This window comes from Scyliorhinus canicula, chromosome 14 (genome assembly GCF_902713615.1).
Source record: "Scyliorhinus canicula chromosome 14, sScyCan1.1, whole genome shotgun sequence".
NCBI classification, from domain to species: Eukaryota; Metazoa; Chordata; class Chondrichthyes; order Carcharhiniformes; family Scyliorhinidae; genus Scyliorhinus; species Scyliorhinus canicula.
The window spans coordinates 134,708,581-134,726,454 of NC_052159.1; positions in this window are offsets into that span (position 1 = coordinate 134,708,581).

Here is a 17,874-nt window from a genome sequence, read left to right on the forward strand (position 1 = left end):
AAGCAATTCAGGAACCATTAATTGGCTAGCACCAGCACCACGTGGAACGAGAGCAATTCCAATGAAAAACGATGTCTGATTTGCCGGGGGCTGGATTGGCACTTGAGAGGCTGACAAGCTGCAGCCGCATATCACTCCCCAAACTCCCGGGGGCTGGTTTAGCTCACTGGGGCTGGTTTAGCTCACTGGGCTAAATCGCTGGCTTTCAAAGCAGACCAAGCAGGCCAGCAGCACGGTTCGATTCCCGTACCAGCCTCCCCGGACAGGCGCCAGAATGTGGCGACTAGGGGTTTTTCACAGTAACTTCATTGAAGCCTACTCGTGACAATAAGCGATTTAAATTTTTTTCATTTTTTCAAACACACTCATTCCAGCCAACAAGGTGACAGTGCGAAGAGCGGCGCCCCGTTTCGCCAATACGGAGCTCGAGGCCCTGCTGGACACCATGGAGGAGAGGCAAGGCATGCTGTACCATGCAATGGAAAGTGAGCTATGACCCGCTGCCGTACACCGGACCTGGGCGCAGATGGCAGAGGCCTTGAGCGCTATTGTCCCCACTGCCAGGACCGGCCAGTAGTGCCGGAAAAATCTGCACGATCTCCTCAGTGCTGCCAGGGTGAGTAGCCAGTATGATGACCCTGGCATTACACAGCTATAATCAGCACCCCCCCCCCCCCCCCCCCCCCACACACACACACACACACACACACACACACTGAGGGCAACCAGAACCCACACTCTGGCAGACCAAGTGAGTTTCCTGTCATAATATACACCAGTATATCATGGCACAGACACACACACTGATGGACATACAGTAGGACCAATCAACATGCACAAACACCACAGCCAATCACCAGTTAGAGCACACTCACTATAAACACAGAGGGCATCAGTTTTCCCGCTCATTCGGGATGCAGCATTTCAGAAGTACAAGAGCTTACAGTTTACAGCACAGATCCTCACCATGTGCTGAGTGATTAGACTGGTTAGGATAGGCACAGGTCTTTAGTTAATCTAACATCGTGTTAACCCACAGTAAGAGTATGTTCGACAGTTTGTAGTTTAATAAAATTGTGTTGTACTGTTTTAAGTGTTGGTGGCCAGTATGTGTTCCACGGATCCAGAGCACCCAACACATCATTCCCTCTCGTGATCTGCTCAATATATGGTACCAGGAGACTACAGGAAAGCTAACTGGACAGATTACATACATAAGTTTCAGACTGGATATTTGACGGTGGAAGACTTTGCAGAATATGGAGCATCGATGACTGACTGGTAAGATGGAAGTTGTTCCACCTACACAGCAGCTGCAAACAACCAATAACAAGTGATAACTGGAAATTTTTTAAACAAATGTTCGAACTATATATGGTAGGTAATGACTTTAATACAGGCTCTGAAGAAGAAGAAAAAATTGCACTGCTCCTGGCGATAGCAGGACATGAAGCGAGAGAAATCTGTAACTGCTTTAATTATTTAAAAGGTAAAGACAACACCAGATTGGACGTAATACTCAAAAAATTTGAAGATCACTGCAACATGGGTAACAATGCTGCTTTAAGAGATTCAATGCTCAGAAACCAGGGGCAGGATTCTCCAACCCCCCGCTGGGTTGGAGATTCCCCGGAAGAGGGGGGGGGGGGCGCGGCGTGAATCCCGCACCGCCACTCAGATGGCAGCTGGCATATTCTCCGGCCGGCAAAAAATCCCGCGAGCGAGAATCGCGGCGCGCGCCTTACAGAATCGCGAGAATCAGCGCAACGTGATCGGCCCCGGGGCTGCGCCAAATCTCTGGGCCGGAGGGGCAGAAGTCCCGCAGCTCACGCCTGCGTAAATTATGCATAATTTTTAACAGCATCAACCATTCGTGCTGGCTGACGCCGGCGAGCGCGGAGGTAGGAGTCGGCGTGGGGCAGCCGCCGGAGAGGAGACGGCATGGCCGTGGCTGGGGGTGGGCGGGGTGGGTTTGCTGGTGCCGGTGTAGAATGCTAGCCAGGGCCGGGGTTGCATGCCGGTGATCATGGTCGGTGCCGGGGTAGGGGTCGGGGAGGGGGGTGCCATGGGTGGGGAGGAGAGTGCTGGGGTTGGGGGTGCCGGGGATGGGGGTGCCGGGGGTGGGTTTGCCGGGGTGGGTTTGCCAGGGGTGGGGCTTGGAATGCCGGGGGCGGGGAGGGGGGCGCCGGGGTGGGGAGGGGAGTGCCGGGGGTGGGGAGGGGAGTGCCAGGGGTGGGGAGGGGAATGCCGGGGGAGGGGAGTGCGGGGGCGGGGAGGGGAATGCCGGGGGCGGGGAGGAGAGTGCCGGGGATGGGGAGGGAGTGCCGGGGATGGGGAAGAGAGTGCCGGGGGTGGGGAGGGGAGTGCCGGGGGTGGGGGTGGGAGTGCCGGGAGTGGGAAGGGGAGTGCCAAGAATGGCGAGGGGAGTGCCTGGGGTGGGGGTGCCGGGTGTAGGGAGGGGATTGCCGGGGGTGGGGGTGCCGGGGGTAGGAAGGGGAGTGCCGGGGGTGGGGGTGCCGGGGGTAGGGGTGCCAGGGATGGGGAAGGGTGGGCCAGAGGTGGGGAGGGGAGTGCCAGGGGCGTGGAGTGGCGTGCTGGGGGTGGGGAGGGCAGTGCCAGCAATGGGGAGGGGAGTGCTCGGGGCAGGGAGGGACGTGCCTGGGTTGGGAAGGGGGGTGGGGAGGCTTCCCTGGCCAGATGCCAGCTGGCAACAGTCGCGACCATGCATTTTATGGAATCTGACTGCGGAGGGGGTTATGGGCAATGATGACATGTCATCTACACCCCCCCCCCCACCCCCCCACACCGCCCTGCAGACCGTTACGTTTGGGCATCACACAGCGATGTTGGCCAATGTAGCGGGACCTGCCCATCTACATTATGCCCTGAGGGAGCTGGAGCAGGGACTTGCCAGGGAGGCGGCGGCGGCGCCCGATGAGGCCCCGTGTACTGGCGCTGTTTGTCATACCAGGACCTCACGGAATGTGCATGCATGAGGAGACTCAGGATGAGCTGGGAAACTGGCGCCTATATCTGCCACCTGATGGCACACCTGGCACTGCGCGGGACTGGGGGTGGACACCCTCTTCTGGTGGCCATCAAGATGACGGTGGGCCTGAACGTCTTTGCCACGGGGTCGTTCCAGTCGCCAACTGGGGAACTGTCTGGAATCTTGCAGACGTCGTGGCACCGGTGCATCCGTGCAGTGACCGACGCCCTATACGACATCGCAAACCGGTACATCCAGATTCCTGTGGGCCAGGCCCACCAGGATGCCTGGGCAGCGGGATTCACAGCTGTAGTCAGGATGCCAATGGTACAAGTGGCAATCGATGGGGTGCACATCACCGTGCGGCCACCAGCGGAGAACAAGGACGTGTTCAAGAACAGGAAGGGGTACCACTCAATGAACATTCAGGTGGTCTGTGACCACCAGGTGAAGATCCTGCACGTCTGTGCCCAGTACCCGGGCAGTGTACATGACGTGTTTATCCTGGCACAATCGTTCATCCCCGCCATGTTAGAGGGATATCCCCCCGGCTGCGGGGCTGGTTGTTGGGCGACAGGGGTTACCTGTTGCGGTCGTGGCTGATGATGCCTATAGGGAGGCCACAGGCTGACGCGGAGACTCGATACAATGAGGCCCATGCAGCGACCAGGGGTGTGGTCGAGAGGTGCTTTGGGCTGCTGAAGATGCACAAGGTGCCTGGACCCCTCTGGATGGGCCCTCCAGTACCCATCGGAGAGGATCTCCCACATTATTTTGATCTGCTGCGTCCTGCACAACACAGCCCAGCAGCGGGGCGATGTACTGGAGGAGGAGGAGGGGGAGGGGGAGGAGCAACTCGACAAAGGGCAGGCCTCCCCAGATGAGGAGGATGGGAGCAATGTACGGGACAGACGGGCTAGACAGGGACGGGTGGCTGCCAACCGTCACCGGCTGGGCCAGCGGGCACGGGGCGGGTTGATAGCTGCACGGTTCACAGACTAGGGGGGGTGTGAGAATCGCTATGTATGGGCACGGACAGCACAGTACGGCATCCCACCCACCACCCTAACCCCACTCACCACCGCATCACCCGCATGCACATCCACCATGAAGCACAATGGGCAGCGCGCACAGGGTCGCCAGTGGAAGCGGGTCTATTGCAGGCCATGGTGGATGATGACAACCCACTCTGCGATGAGCTCTGGGCTCTACATTGTTAGACAATGTGTGACTCATGGCCACAGGAGTACCCTCCACCCAGACCGTCCCTGCATGGGGCCGTGACACTGCATCCAATGGTGCCGTCGTCTGTCCGGGGGCAGGTTGGCAAGAGCGACGCAAGGCATTGGGGAGGGGGCGCACCCACACTCACCTGAGCTCGATGTCTTATCACCCCTCACACACACTGGTGGTCACCTCACCTGTTTGTACTAGTTGTTGCTCACCAGCCTGACTGTCTCAGAGGCTGGATCCTAAGAGAGCGGGAAAACTGGTGCCCTCTGGCTTTATAGTGGTAGTGTCCTGTCTGGTGATTGGCTGCTGTTTTATGTGAGCTCACTGGTCATCCTATGTGTCAATCAGTGCCTGTCTGTACTCCATCATATACCTGGATGTATATTATGACATCTCTCCTTTTTAAAAAAGAAAATATGTGTTCAGGTCAATAAATAATGAATATGTGTACAAGAACCTGACTTTGTACAGAATATGCTAACTTATATACATGGGAAGGTGTCGAATGCAGATAGAGGGCAGATAACACATGAGATAAAACGATATGTACAGATGTGTAAATGATGAAATAACAAGGTCATGCAACGTTCAGTCTATAAATTCAGTCTCTGTGGTGGGCGACAAATTCTGGTTGACCGCCTCAAGGGTGGGTCAGGGGCCGCATGCACCTGAATGGGCGGAACGGCTTCCAGTGCGGTGGGTGTAGAGGTTGGTAGAATAACTGCAGATCGGTGGCCTCGTGGAAGGGCGCGCCCTGAGGAAGCACTGTGCGAGGTGGGGCATAACGATCGGGTCGCGGGCGTGGAAGTCTACGCAGTGCCCGCCTGTTACGCCGGAGAAAGGAGCCATCAGGCATCCGAACGAGGAACGATCTCGGGGCCACTTGCTCGACCACCACAGCTGAGGCGGACCAGCCGCCGTCAGGCAGCTGAACACGAACTTGGTCAGATGGGACCAGCTCGGGGAGATCTGTGGCATGGGCGTCGTACGCCGACTTGCATTGGGCCCGAGACTGTTGCACCCTCTGTATGACTGGAAAGTTGTCAAGGTCTGGAATGTGGATAGCCGGCACCATTGTTCGCAGTGTGTGGTTCATAAGGAGCTGTGCTGGGGACAGCCCAGTGGACAGAGGGGTCGCTCCATAGGCCAACAGTGCCAGGTTGACATCGGAACCCGAATCAGCAGCTTTGCACAATAGTCTTTTGACGATGTGGACCCCTTTTTCAGCCTTCCCATTCGACTGGGGGTAGTGGGGGGTGGATGTGACTTGCCGAAAGTTGTACAGCAGGATAAAATCTGACCACTCCTAGCTGAAGAAGCAGGGGCCGTTATCACTCATCACCGTGAGTGGGATCCTATGTATCCCTGCATGCCTTGATTACCGTTGCTGACGTGAGGTCAGCCAGTTTGACCACTTCGGGGTAGTTGGAAGCATAGTCCACTAGGAGGACATAGTCACGCCCCTTGGCATGGAACAGGTCAACACCAACTTTGGACCATGGGGAGGTCACCATTTCATGCGGCTGTAGAGTCTCTTTAAGCTGAGCCGGCTGGTATCTTTGACACGTCGGACAGTTGAGGACCATGTTGGAGACATCTTGGCTGATGCCTGGCCAGTATACTGCCTCTCGGGCTCGACGGCGACATTTTTCGACCCTCAGGTCACCCTTGTGGATTTGGCCGAGGACCAACTCTCGCATGCTCTGTGGGAATCACAATTCTGTCAAGCTTCATAAGGATGCCGTCTATCACCATTAGATCGTATTGACATTATAAAACAGGGGACACTGTCCCTTTTGCCAACCACCAGTGAGGTGTTGCATGACCCGTTGGAGCAGAGGACAGTACGGTAGCATTGTGGATAGCACAATTGCTTCACAGCTCCAGGGTCCCAGGTTCGATTCCCGGCTTGGGTCACTGTCTGTGTGGAGTCTGCACGTCCTCCCCGTGTCTGCGTGGGTTTCCTCCGGGTGCTCCGGTTTCCTCCCACAGCCCAAAGATGTGCAGGTTAGGTGGATTGGCCATGATAAATTGCCCTTAGTTTCCAAAATTGCCCTTAGTGCTGGGTGGAGTTACTGGGTTATGGGGATAGGGTGGAGGTATTGACCTTGGGTAGGGTGCTCTTTCCAAGAGCCGGTGCAGACTCGATGGGCCGAATGGCCTCCTTCTGCACTGTAAATTCTCTCTCTGATAATCCCTGGCCATCTCCTCACAAATTTGCACGACCCTCTCATCAGTGGCCGGAAAGTTGGAGGCACAGAATTGCACTTGCGCGTCTATCTGACAGACAAAGTCAGTCTGCTCACACGGTGTGGTGATAGATCTGGAGAGTGCATCGGCCACAATGAGCTCTTTTCCCGGGGTGTACACCAGGTCGAAATCGTAGCGGCGGAGCTTGAGGAGGATACGTTGTAGCCGTGGCGTCATATCATTGAAGTCTTTTTGGATGATGTGAGCGTCATGGCTCTAGAGGCACATGCAAATGGGGCCCAGGAAGAGGAATCATCCTGTTGGAGGAGCACTGCCCCAATGCCAGCTCTGTTGGTTCCTACGATTTCAAATTGCAGCGATGCTTTTAATGACCTGTTGGACACCGCAAGCTGGCATGAGCCACTGGCAGCAATGGCATTGCCATTGTTGTCGAGGAGCTGGCAGGCCAGTGGAAGAGTGCTCGGTTTGACATGGATGGTGTCAAGGTCAGACATTGAAATGAGAATTTGAGGCCCTCAGCGTCGGGATCTGGTAAACTGTCAGGGTCGGAGTCTGTCATGGGTTGCTGTACTGATCTGACACTGGTTGTGAGTGTCCTGGGTGGGGGTGTCCTGTGTGTGGGTGTCCTGGATGGGAGCATCCTGTGTTTGGGTGCCTTGGGTGTGAGTGTCCTGGGTGTGTGTGTCCTGGGTGTGAGTTTCCTGGGTGGGGTGTCCTGGGTGTGGCTGTCCTGGGTGTGGGTATCCTGGATGTGGGGTGTCCTGGGTGTGAGTGTCCTGGGTGTGGGTTTCCTGGGTGTGAGTTTCCTGGGTGGGGTGTCCTGGGTGTGGCTGTCCTGGGTGTGGGTTTCCTGGGTGTGAGTTTCCTGGGTGGGGTGTCCTGGGTGTGGCTGTCCTGGGTGTGAGTTTCCTGGGTGTGGGTGTCCTGGGTGTGGGTGTCCTGGATGTGGGTGTCCTGGGTGTGTGTGTCCTGGATGTGGGTGTCCTGGGTGTGTGTGTCCTGAATGTGGGTGTCCTGGGTGTGGGTGTCCTGGGTGTGGGTGTCCTGGGTATGGGTGCCCTAGGTGTGGGTGCCCTAGGTGTGGGTGTCCTGGATGTGGGTATCCTGGATGTGGGTATCCTGGGTGTGGGTTTCCTGGGTTTGGGTGTCCTGGATGTGGGTGTCCTGGAAGAGGGTATCCTGGATGTGTGTGTCATGGGAGTGGGAGTCCTGGGTGTGGGTATCCTGGGTGTGGGTGTCCTGGGTGTGGGTGTCCTGGGTGTGGGTGTCCTGGGTGTGGGTGTCCTGGGTGTGGGTGTCCTGGGTGTGGGTGTCCTGGGTGTGGGTATCCTGGGTGTGGGAGTCCTGGGAGTGGGAGTCCTGGGTGTGGGTATCCTGGATGTGTGTGTCCTGGGAGTGGGAGGCCTGGGTGTGAGTGTCCTGGATGTGGGTGTCCTGGGTGTCAGTGTGCTGTGTGTGGGTATCCTGGATGTGGGTATCCTGGATGTGGGTATCCTGGGTGTGGGTGTCCTGGGTGTGGGTGCCCTGGGTGTGGGTGTCCTGGATGTGGGTGTCCTGGGTTTGGGTGTCCTGGGTATAAGTATCCTGGATGTGGGTATCCTGGATGTGGGTATCCTGGATGTGGGTATCCTGGGTGTGGGTATACTGGGTGTGGGTATCCTGGATTAAGGTGTCCTGGGTGTCGTTGTCCTGGGTCGATTGGGTTGGGGGCCTGGTGTTGTTGGTGCGCCCCCCGCTGCTGGGTGTGCCCCTATGGCGTCGCCGCACTGGCACCAGATGGGAGCGGCGGACTCCTGAGGGTCCGGGTCTATCCCAGGCTCGTGGGCGCTCTGGCACTGGGTGGGGGCGTTGTATGCCTGACAGACTGGTCGTTTCCTGTCCTGTGGGTGCCCTGGCACATCCTGGGGGTGGTCGGCATCCACAGGGATGGGTGGGTCGACGTCTGGTCCTGCAATACACAATACATCATGCATGGTTACCCACGCAGATGGGGGGGAAAGGGGGGAAGGGTGGAGAGAGGAGATAGGGGTACAGGGGGAGGAGATGGGGGAAGGGGGAGAAAGGAGAGGGGGGAAAGGGGAAAGGGGGGAGGGGGGATGTCGGGAAGTCAGTGGGTGTCTCACTTGGTGCTGCGCCCCCGACCTCTGCTTCCGCAACCTCCCGGTCCTCAGGTCCACCTACAAGGTCCAGGGCGCTCTCCTCATGAACGGTGAGGGGGCTCAATTCAGGTTGACCCCCTCCTGTCCACTGTTATAGGAATCTGATGGGGCTTCTGATAGGGGGATATGAAAATGGGTCTGTTGGAGGAGTCTGATGGGGGGTTCTAACATATGGCCTGACTAGCGGAGGTCTGATGATATTCTGATGGTGGTCTGATATGTGGGCCTGATGGGCGATCTGATAGTGGGGGGGGGGGGGGGGGGGGGGGAGGAGGTCTGAAATAGGGATCTGATAGGGGGGCTGATGCAGGGGTCTGATGGGGGACTGGGGGAAGGACAGGATTTCCATTGTGGGGGGGGAGGTGTCCGATGGATATTTGGAGACCTACGTTATGTACCTACCCCTTTGGCTCACTGTGGGCCCAGTGCGTCAGGGCCATGCTTAGAATATACCTGCATGAATCCCTGCGAGAGAGATAGAAGTGTGGAGAATCAGGCTCCCAGCCCATTAATCATATGCAAACGAGTTCACATGACCCATTGGCATCCTCACGCTAGTGTGGGGCATGTAGCTCGCTTCCGCCGCCTGCCGGGGCCTGGAACATCAGAGGGTGCCAATCCTCATTATTGCCATTCTAGTAGTGTTCCATAAAATATATAGTCTTCCATAGAATATTCATACCTATACATGGAAGAGAATGGAATGAAATCTGTCCCTTTTAACCTGCACTGGGAGAAAGCAGGGAGCTGGGATTTATGGGTTACTTAAGGAAGCTGGTGAGGAGACCACTAATGTTTTGAAGTTGATCAAAAGAATACTGAAAAGGATATGAGTGTTTTACGTATATTGGTCAGATGTAACCACAACCTACCACCATGCGTAACTATGTCTTGTTAGACATTTAGCTGCTGTTGTATAAAGAGTCAAAGGTACTGCTCATCTTACAAACACCTTTACCATCTTTTTTTGTCTTCTCACTCACCCCTTGGTCTGGTCTGAAATAGTTGTATCTTTCAACCCTTCACATTTGCACAGCAACCATCCTCTGCAACCATTTGTTAGACATTTAGCTGTTGTTGTATAAAGAGTCAAAGGTTCTGCTCCTTTTGCAATCACCTTTATTTCACTTTAACAGACTCTGCACAAAACTCTATCTTCACATCACCTGACACAAAGGCCACCTGAAGCCCTTTAAATATCAGTGCCAATTATTGGATACTTAACATAAATGAGACAACTAATTGGAATGTCTCTTAACCCATTACTTAACAGTCTCCCCTTCCTTAGAGAAAAAAAAATTCGGTGAAAACAAAATTACAAGAAGCTCAAAAACAGACATGCAATTTCTCCCTTCTGTGATTTCATTTTTTTTGGAAGAAAAAAAAAGTCACAGAAACAGGCGCCCTTCATTAACAATATCCAAAGGTTTCTGTGGACTAGTCCCTCTTTTTGTAGAACAGTCTGACAATTGATAGCTGCTGTCAACCCATTTAATTTTTGCTATTTCCCCTCTGTCCAACATCTGCTTCAAACTTGCAATGTCTATCCGTAACCTCTTTCCATTGACACTTTTTGTAGAGTGCACATTTTCCCACAGGGATTTATTGTCAATATGACAGTCAATAGGTATATTACCCAATTCCCCTAATCCCAAAATTTCTGTCAAGATCTGAGATACATAAAAGGCCATATCAACCGCCTTTACAAGGCTTAATGTCTCAGCAGCCAAAGTGCTTTTGACCACTCCTTATTTTCTTTGTTTGCCACACAAGAGGGCAACATTTACCATTGTTCTATAAACTATGAGTTTCAAGTGCCTAAAGTCACCTAAAACCGGGAACTTCAAAACAAACTGCTGTATTTTTAGTTTGACCAACACTTTATTTGCTCTTATTGTGTCTTCCACTTTGGGATCATTCATTTTGTACTCAACTCTAAGACATCAAAACTCACGTCCGGTCTAGTCTGTCTACCTAACCAATTCAGTTGCCCAATTAAACTTTGCAGTTGCTCTTTTTCCATCTTTGAAACCATTGAGCCTTTTTGTGAAACCCGGCTACGACTAATTGCTATTGGGCTGATGTTTTCCAAATAAGATTGCTGATGTAAAGGTGCCCCTAACGTAGTCTGTCTGATTTCCAGTCCAATATATTTAAATGCACCGGAAGCTTGACTTCCAACCCTGTCTGTCAGCTTTTTACTTTTGTTTTAGGCTGTTTGCTGCAGGGTGTGTTTTAGTTTCGTTTTCAGTGTTGGAGCTGAAGTCAGATGAAGCAGGTGTACTGTTGATCTCTCTGCCATGAAAAGACTGAAGCCCCTTACATATCAGTGTCAATTATTGGACACTTAACATAAATGAGACAACTATTTGGAATGTCTCTTAACCCATTACTCAACATCTCTGTCCAGGCTACTAATCCCAATAGTACGGACCCTTTCACCTGTGGTGACCTACCCCACCTATCCAAGCTGCATTTTGATGTAGGAATCTGTGTGTGTCCATTAACAATCGCCAAGCCAGCCCCTGAGTTGAAGCAAAACCAGTGGAGACAGTATCCTATGACTGGCATGGTGAAGAAGCAACAGTTTTGCGGCATCAAATTAGGGATACAAAAACATTTCAGTGATAAATGGATGCGATTTTCACAAACTAAACCTGCAGCTGGAAAAGAAAGAAAGCTCCTTCGATAACACTGCCAACACCTTGACCATTGTGCCAATCTGGCACTGCAGCGTGCAATATATCTGCCACAATGCCAAGTTGACTGCTGTTTTCTCATTCATTCTGAGCAGTTTTTCAGGAGTAGGTACAATGGCTTAATTACAGCGCGTGTGTCCCTGATTGCTTATTAACCTGAAGAATTGTTTCACAACATGGTCTTGTCTCATTGAAGAAAGGATAGGCAGGAGTCCCTATTCACATATTACACACCCAAATTCATCTTTTAATTAGTCCCAAAGAAAGCTGCAAGAATAGTTAAATTGATATTATCCCAATCCTGGGTAATATGAACATGTTGGCCTTGAACTAATTATCATAAGAGGATAGACATGGGGATCATGCTTGAATATTAACCTGCATCTTGGGGAATACCTCAAAGGAGCTCTGGAGTAGGCAAAGGAGCCAACAGAATGGGCACTAAAGGAATAAAAAAGGACAAATAGTGATATGCCCTGTAAGTGATTAGATTACGTGTTGACTGATGTGTTCTATCATTTAGATTTGGTGTATTTGCCTTTTTGGGGCAGCAGGGTAGCATGGTGGTTAGCATAAATGCTTCACAGCTCCAGGGTCCCAAGTTCGATTCCCGGCTGGGTCACTGTCTGTGTGGAGTCTGCACGTCCTCCCCGTGTGTGCGTGGGTTTCCTCCGGGTGCTCCGGTTTCCTCCCACAGTCCAAAGGTGTGCGGGTTAGGTGGATTGGCCATGCTAAATTGCCCATAGTGTAAGGTTAATGGGGGGATTGTTGGGTTACGGGGGTTTAAGTAGGGTGATCATTGCTCGGCACAACATCGAGGGCCGAAGGGCCTGTTCTGTGCTGTACTGTTCTATGTTCTATGTTCTATTGAGGGCCGAAGGGCCTGTTCTGTGCTGTACTGTTCTATGTTCTATGTTCTATGTTCTATAATGTTACAGTCATGAGATTTATAAGATTATTATTCTACATTGGGGCTGTAGATTTAAATGGCAATTAAATTAAGGAGGGCATGTAACTTGTTCTGCCGTCTGCCTGGGTTTGATTGTTAAAGACCGTAGGAAGGCTTAGACTGATTTGATGGGAAGTAGGTGCAAGTATTGACACTTGGAGACAATGGCAGCAGTCCCTAAGTTTACCACGAGCAGACACTGAGGACAGAATTCTCCCCCCCACATTTTCATGTCTGGTCTCCAGTGATAAACGAGGTGTGATTCCTGGTGGGTGGATTGGCGCGATTCAGATCGCAATCCACCCACATTTAGAATTTTCTTTGGAGCCAGGGGTGATTCACGCCGTGAGACCCGAACAATCCAGCAAGAAAGGGCGTCACAATCTCAGAATAATACTCCAGTACCGTTCTCTCCCCCACCCCCCACCCCCCCCCCCCCCCCCCCCCACACACATTTTTTAACTGGCAAGGCTGTCATACTCCATTTGAGCGACAACCCGCTATGGGTGCGCCAAAGCTCCCTCCCCACTTCAGGCCACCCCTCAGGCCGCACCCCAGGAAATACCGGAAATCTCGTTAATTAGATTAAAATGAATGCCAATGAGTTGTGATCAGGTTCTCGCTCTTTCTGGGTGAGATCCTGATCACATCAGTTGCAACGGGCTGCGCGAATGTGAACTTATTTGTGCAAATCTCATTTCACAGCTCTCCCACAATTCTTCCGACATGATGGGGTTCACGGCAGATGCAACGCAGCTGGAGAATCATCCCTTGAGTCTCGCAATGTCCCAAAAAGTTATTGTAGGTACTGGGCTGTAAATGTTTGTGCTGTAGACTGTTCATTTATTTCTCAAATGAAAGGACGTTACGATCAAGTGTAGCTATTAGCAGTTCTACCTGAGTGAAAGGTTATTATGCACCACGTTGCCATAAGGCAGAGCACAGAGGAAGCCATTCGTGCAGTTGAATTACATGCTTCCCTACTCTACAATAAATATTACAGACAGTCAACAGAGGTTCTGCGTGGTCCGCAGAGAGAAATAGTTTCTTGTCTTTACGAATCACCATAGCCAAAGGATGAGATGGTCGGTAGTTGAAGATATGCATCCTGCTGCCTTCTATGGACTCTAGATTTGTTCTGGTATAGAGGGAAAAGAATGATCAAATCAAACTTTATTGCTGGTGGTGGATTTAAGAAACTCTTCCAAAATGAAGGAATGTATTGGAGACAGCCACTTAAAGTCACTACTCAACATAACGGAGATAAAGGAACCCATTGGAAACTGGGAAAAGGTCTCATTTCTAGGGAGATTGTGTTGGGTGGTATGTATACATGGAAAATGTTATTTGCAGTTGTATAAAGTATAATTTTCCTCGGAAAAGAAAACAGTGTTTTATCGTCAGTGCGTTTAGTCATTTGTTACAGTTAAAGTTTAAAATGGGAAATCCTGATCTGTCATTCTTTTAGCTGTCAACTTGAAATTTGAATACCTTTCGTATGTTATCAGTCCCTATGGAGATTGCAACAAAATAGTGTGGATCGATGCATTGTAATCAGATTGTGGCACCATTGGCACTCTTAATCCACCTTCTCCTGAACTTGGTAGTTCACAGATGGTGGCAAGGCTGGTCCTTTTTTCCTTTATCCTTTCATGCGATGTGGGCGTCGCATACAAGGCCAGCAACAGTTGCCCATCCATAATTTTACTGAAAATAAGTGATCTGCTAGTCTGGTTCAGAGGGCAATTAAGAGTAAATCACATTGTTGCGGATATGGAGGCCAGACTGGATAAGGACAGCAGATTTCCTTCTCTCAAGGGCATTACTGAACCAGATGAGTTTTTACAACAACTGGACATAGATACATGGTCACCATTATTGAGACTAGTTTATAATTCCAGATTTTAGTCATGAATTCAAATTCCACCACCTGCCATGAAGGGATTTGAACCCATGTCCCAGAGCATTATCTTGGGCCTCTGAATTACTGGTCTTGTGAGATTACAACTACGCGACCATCGTCCCCCCTCTCATTGCAGTCCTACTGTGGAGCTGTGTGTGGGTTCCTAACTGGCATTATGAAGCAGGTAGGGAGGGATACCCTCTGTCAATCAATGAACAGCTTGTTTCTTGGAGGCATGGTTGGAAGAAGGGTGGTACAGAGGACTGATATAGATGAGATTCTTCTGCTAGAATAGTGGACACCCACTTGCATAATGTGCTGCTGTGGTTGCAAACTGGTTATACATTGAGGAATGGAAAGCTCTTTTGATTGGAAAATTGATAAATATCCCTGGATGTCAGTGGCGACCACAATGAGAAATTTATGTGCAGTCAATGGCACTCCAGATCCAGGAGAAGACGGCCACGGGGGCAAAACTCCATTCCTCCTCATCCTGCTTCTCTGTGCCAATTAGGAAAGAGTTGTAAGTGCTTATTTTAGTTTAAACAACCTTAATCACCACACTGATGCATTGCTGGACTGAAACAAGTGAGAAGTTGTTCATGTCCCAGCACAATAAGTGCCCATGATATGAGGTTGAACGAACAGTGACTTTGGCAGGCACACTGATGTCCATACATTGGCTTGTGGGTGAAACTGTGGTTGCAAGAGGGTAACATTATTCTGTAATTCGCCTATTTAGGAAAATGAAGGCACCTTATACATTGGTGCTCAGCAAAAGTGAGGCCAGAGAATTTCTCCCTGAAGACCACCTGTGGAAATGATTACCTGCTGTTTGTTCTTCTCCTCCTCATCTCTCTTCTGGCAGCTCGGCCCACTGTTGGATGTCTCCTTTGCTGCTCCCAAACATCCTTTCATTCGAAAGATAGCCAGAGCTGGCTGTGTGAATTTGGAGTCAGATTACTTGTGGAGCTTTCAACAGCAAGGAATGCAGAAGCATCAGAACATGCCTCCGTGCAGACAAAAGGAACTCTGTAGTTTGTTGCAGCTAAAAGAAAATAACCAAGGGTCAAGCAACAGCCAGAAATATTAAGTGGTAACTAACCTGTAAATACAGCATAATCCCTTTAAATAGCAATGAGAAGCAGCCTCCTGCTGGTTAGTGTTACGTGATGCTGAGCGAGGTCAACAGATGACAGCCAAATGATTGAGGTGGTCCAAAACGATGAACAGTCCCTGCACACAGAATAGGACCCTCATCTGTCTGATTGTTCCAGTCAGGAATAAAAGAATGACTAGGGTAAGAGTAGGGCCAGTCAAGGACAGTGGTGGGAAGTTGTGTGTGGAGGCTGAGGAGATAAGCAAGATACTAAATGAATACTTTTCGTCAGTATTCACTCAAGAAAAAGATAATATTGTGGAGGAGAATGCTGAGACCCAGGCTATTAGAATAGATGGCATTGAGGTGCGTAGGGAAGAAGTGTTGGCAATTCTGGACAAGGTGAAAATAGATAAGTCCCCGGGGCCGGATGGGATTTATCCTAGGATTCTCTGGGAAGCCAGGGAAGAGATTGCTGAGCCTTTGGCTTTGATTTTTAGGTCATCATTGGCTACAGGAATAGTGCCAGAGGACTGGAGGATAGCAAATGTGGTCCCTTTGTTCAAGAAGGGGAGTAGAGATAACCCGGGTAACTATAGGCCAGTGAGCCTAACGTCTGTGGTGGGTAAGGTCTTGGAGAGGCTTATAAAAGATACGATTTATAATCATCTAGATAGGAATAATATGATTAGGGATAGTCAGCATGGTTTTGTGAAGGGTAGGTCATGCCTCACAAACCTTATCGAGTTCTTTGAGAAGGTGACTGAAAAGGTAGACGAGGGTAGAGCAGTTGATGTGGTGTATATGGATTTCAGTAAAGCGTTTGATAAGGTTCCCCACGGTTGGCTATTGCAGAAAATACGGAGGCTGGGGATTGAGGGTGATTTAGAGATATGGATCAGAAATTGGCTAGTTGAAAGAAGACAGAGAGTGGTAGTTGATGGCAAATGTTCAGAATGGAGTTCAGTTACGAGTGGCGTACCACAAGGATCTGTTCTGGGGCCGTTGCTGTTTGTCATTTTTATAAATGACCTAGAGGAGGGCGCAGAAGGATGGGTGAGTAAATTTGCAGACGACACTAAAGTCGGTGGAGTTGTAGACAGTGCGGAAGGATGTTGCAGGTTACAGAGGGACATAGATAAGGTGCAGAGATGGGCTGAGAGGTGGCAAATGGAGTTTAATGTGGAGAAGTGTGAGGTGATTCACTTTGGAAAGAATAACAGAAATGTGGAATAGTTGGCTAATGGTAAAATTCTTGGTAGTGTGGATGAGCAGAGGGATCTCGGTGTCCATGTACATAGATCCCTGAAAGTTGCCACCCAGGTTGATAGGGTTGTGAAGAAGGCCTATGGTGTGTTGGCCTTTATTGGTAGAGGGATTGAGTTCCGGAGCCATGAGGTCATGTTGCAGTTGTACAAAACTCTAGTACGGCCGCATTTGGAGTATTGCGTACATTTCTGGTCGCCTCATTATAGGAAGGACGTGGAAGCTTTGGAACGGGTGCAGAGGAGATTTACCAGGATGTTGCCTGGTATGGAGGGAAAATCTTATGAGGAAAGGCTGATGGACTTGAGGTTGTTTTCGTTAGAAGAAGGTTAAGAGGTGACTTAATAGAGGCATACAAAATGATCAGAGGGTTAGATAGGGTGGACAGCGAGAGCCTTCTCCCGCGGATGGAGGTGGCTAGCACGAGGGGACATAGCCTTAAATTGAGGGGTAATAGATATAGGACAGAGGTCAGAGGTGGGTTTTTTACGCAAAGAGTGGTGAGGCCGTGGAATGCCCTACCTGCAACAGTAGTGAACACGCCAACATTGAGGGCATTTAAAAGTTTATTGGATAAGCATATGGATGATAAGGGCATAGTGTAGGTTAGATGGCCTTTAGATTTTTTCCACGTCGGTGCAACATCGAGGGCCGAAGGGCCTGTACTGCGCTGTATCGTTCTATTAGTGCATTTGTGTGCTCTCCTGATGTGACCATTACCTCATCTACTAAAATAGCAGTCTGTGAAATTCCTGGCACCCACCTTGGGACTCTGGGTGGTCACAAAGAGATTGAAAATTGAGCATTTATGTAGTCCAAATTCTAGGCCTTAATTCCGAAAGTTAGACTCCAGGGGAAAAGCAAGTGTTGCCTGAATTCTAATTTTCTTCACTTGAGTCATTGGGCCGAATCTCCATCCTGACGCCGTGGCTGGAATGAGAAAACGTTTGTTTCTTTCGTTGGAATTTTCAATTTCCCACGCTTTCCCCTCCCTCATGACATTCTCGAATGGCCACTTTGCCTGTTGGGTAGCCTCAAGTCGTGACCCTGCAAGCACCTCCACTGACATCGGGATTGCCATTGACAGCCCACAGGAAAGTTCGGTTTTCCCTGTTGCACAGTAATTTTGCTGTGCCTGGCAGGTTTTGGAAGGCTTCTGAAAACCCTTCCTGCTTGATAGCTCAACAATCTTTGGAGAAGACTGCTTCGGAGTTGGGAGCATTCTGAGAGGTCCCGTTTAATTTTTTGGCAGCTTCAACTATCATTATTTGATACTGTATTGTAGGTTAGCTAGGTTTGTACTGCACAAATTTATTATAAGGCTCTGTCCTGAAAGGGAAATTGACCATTAATTCGACCATCATCA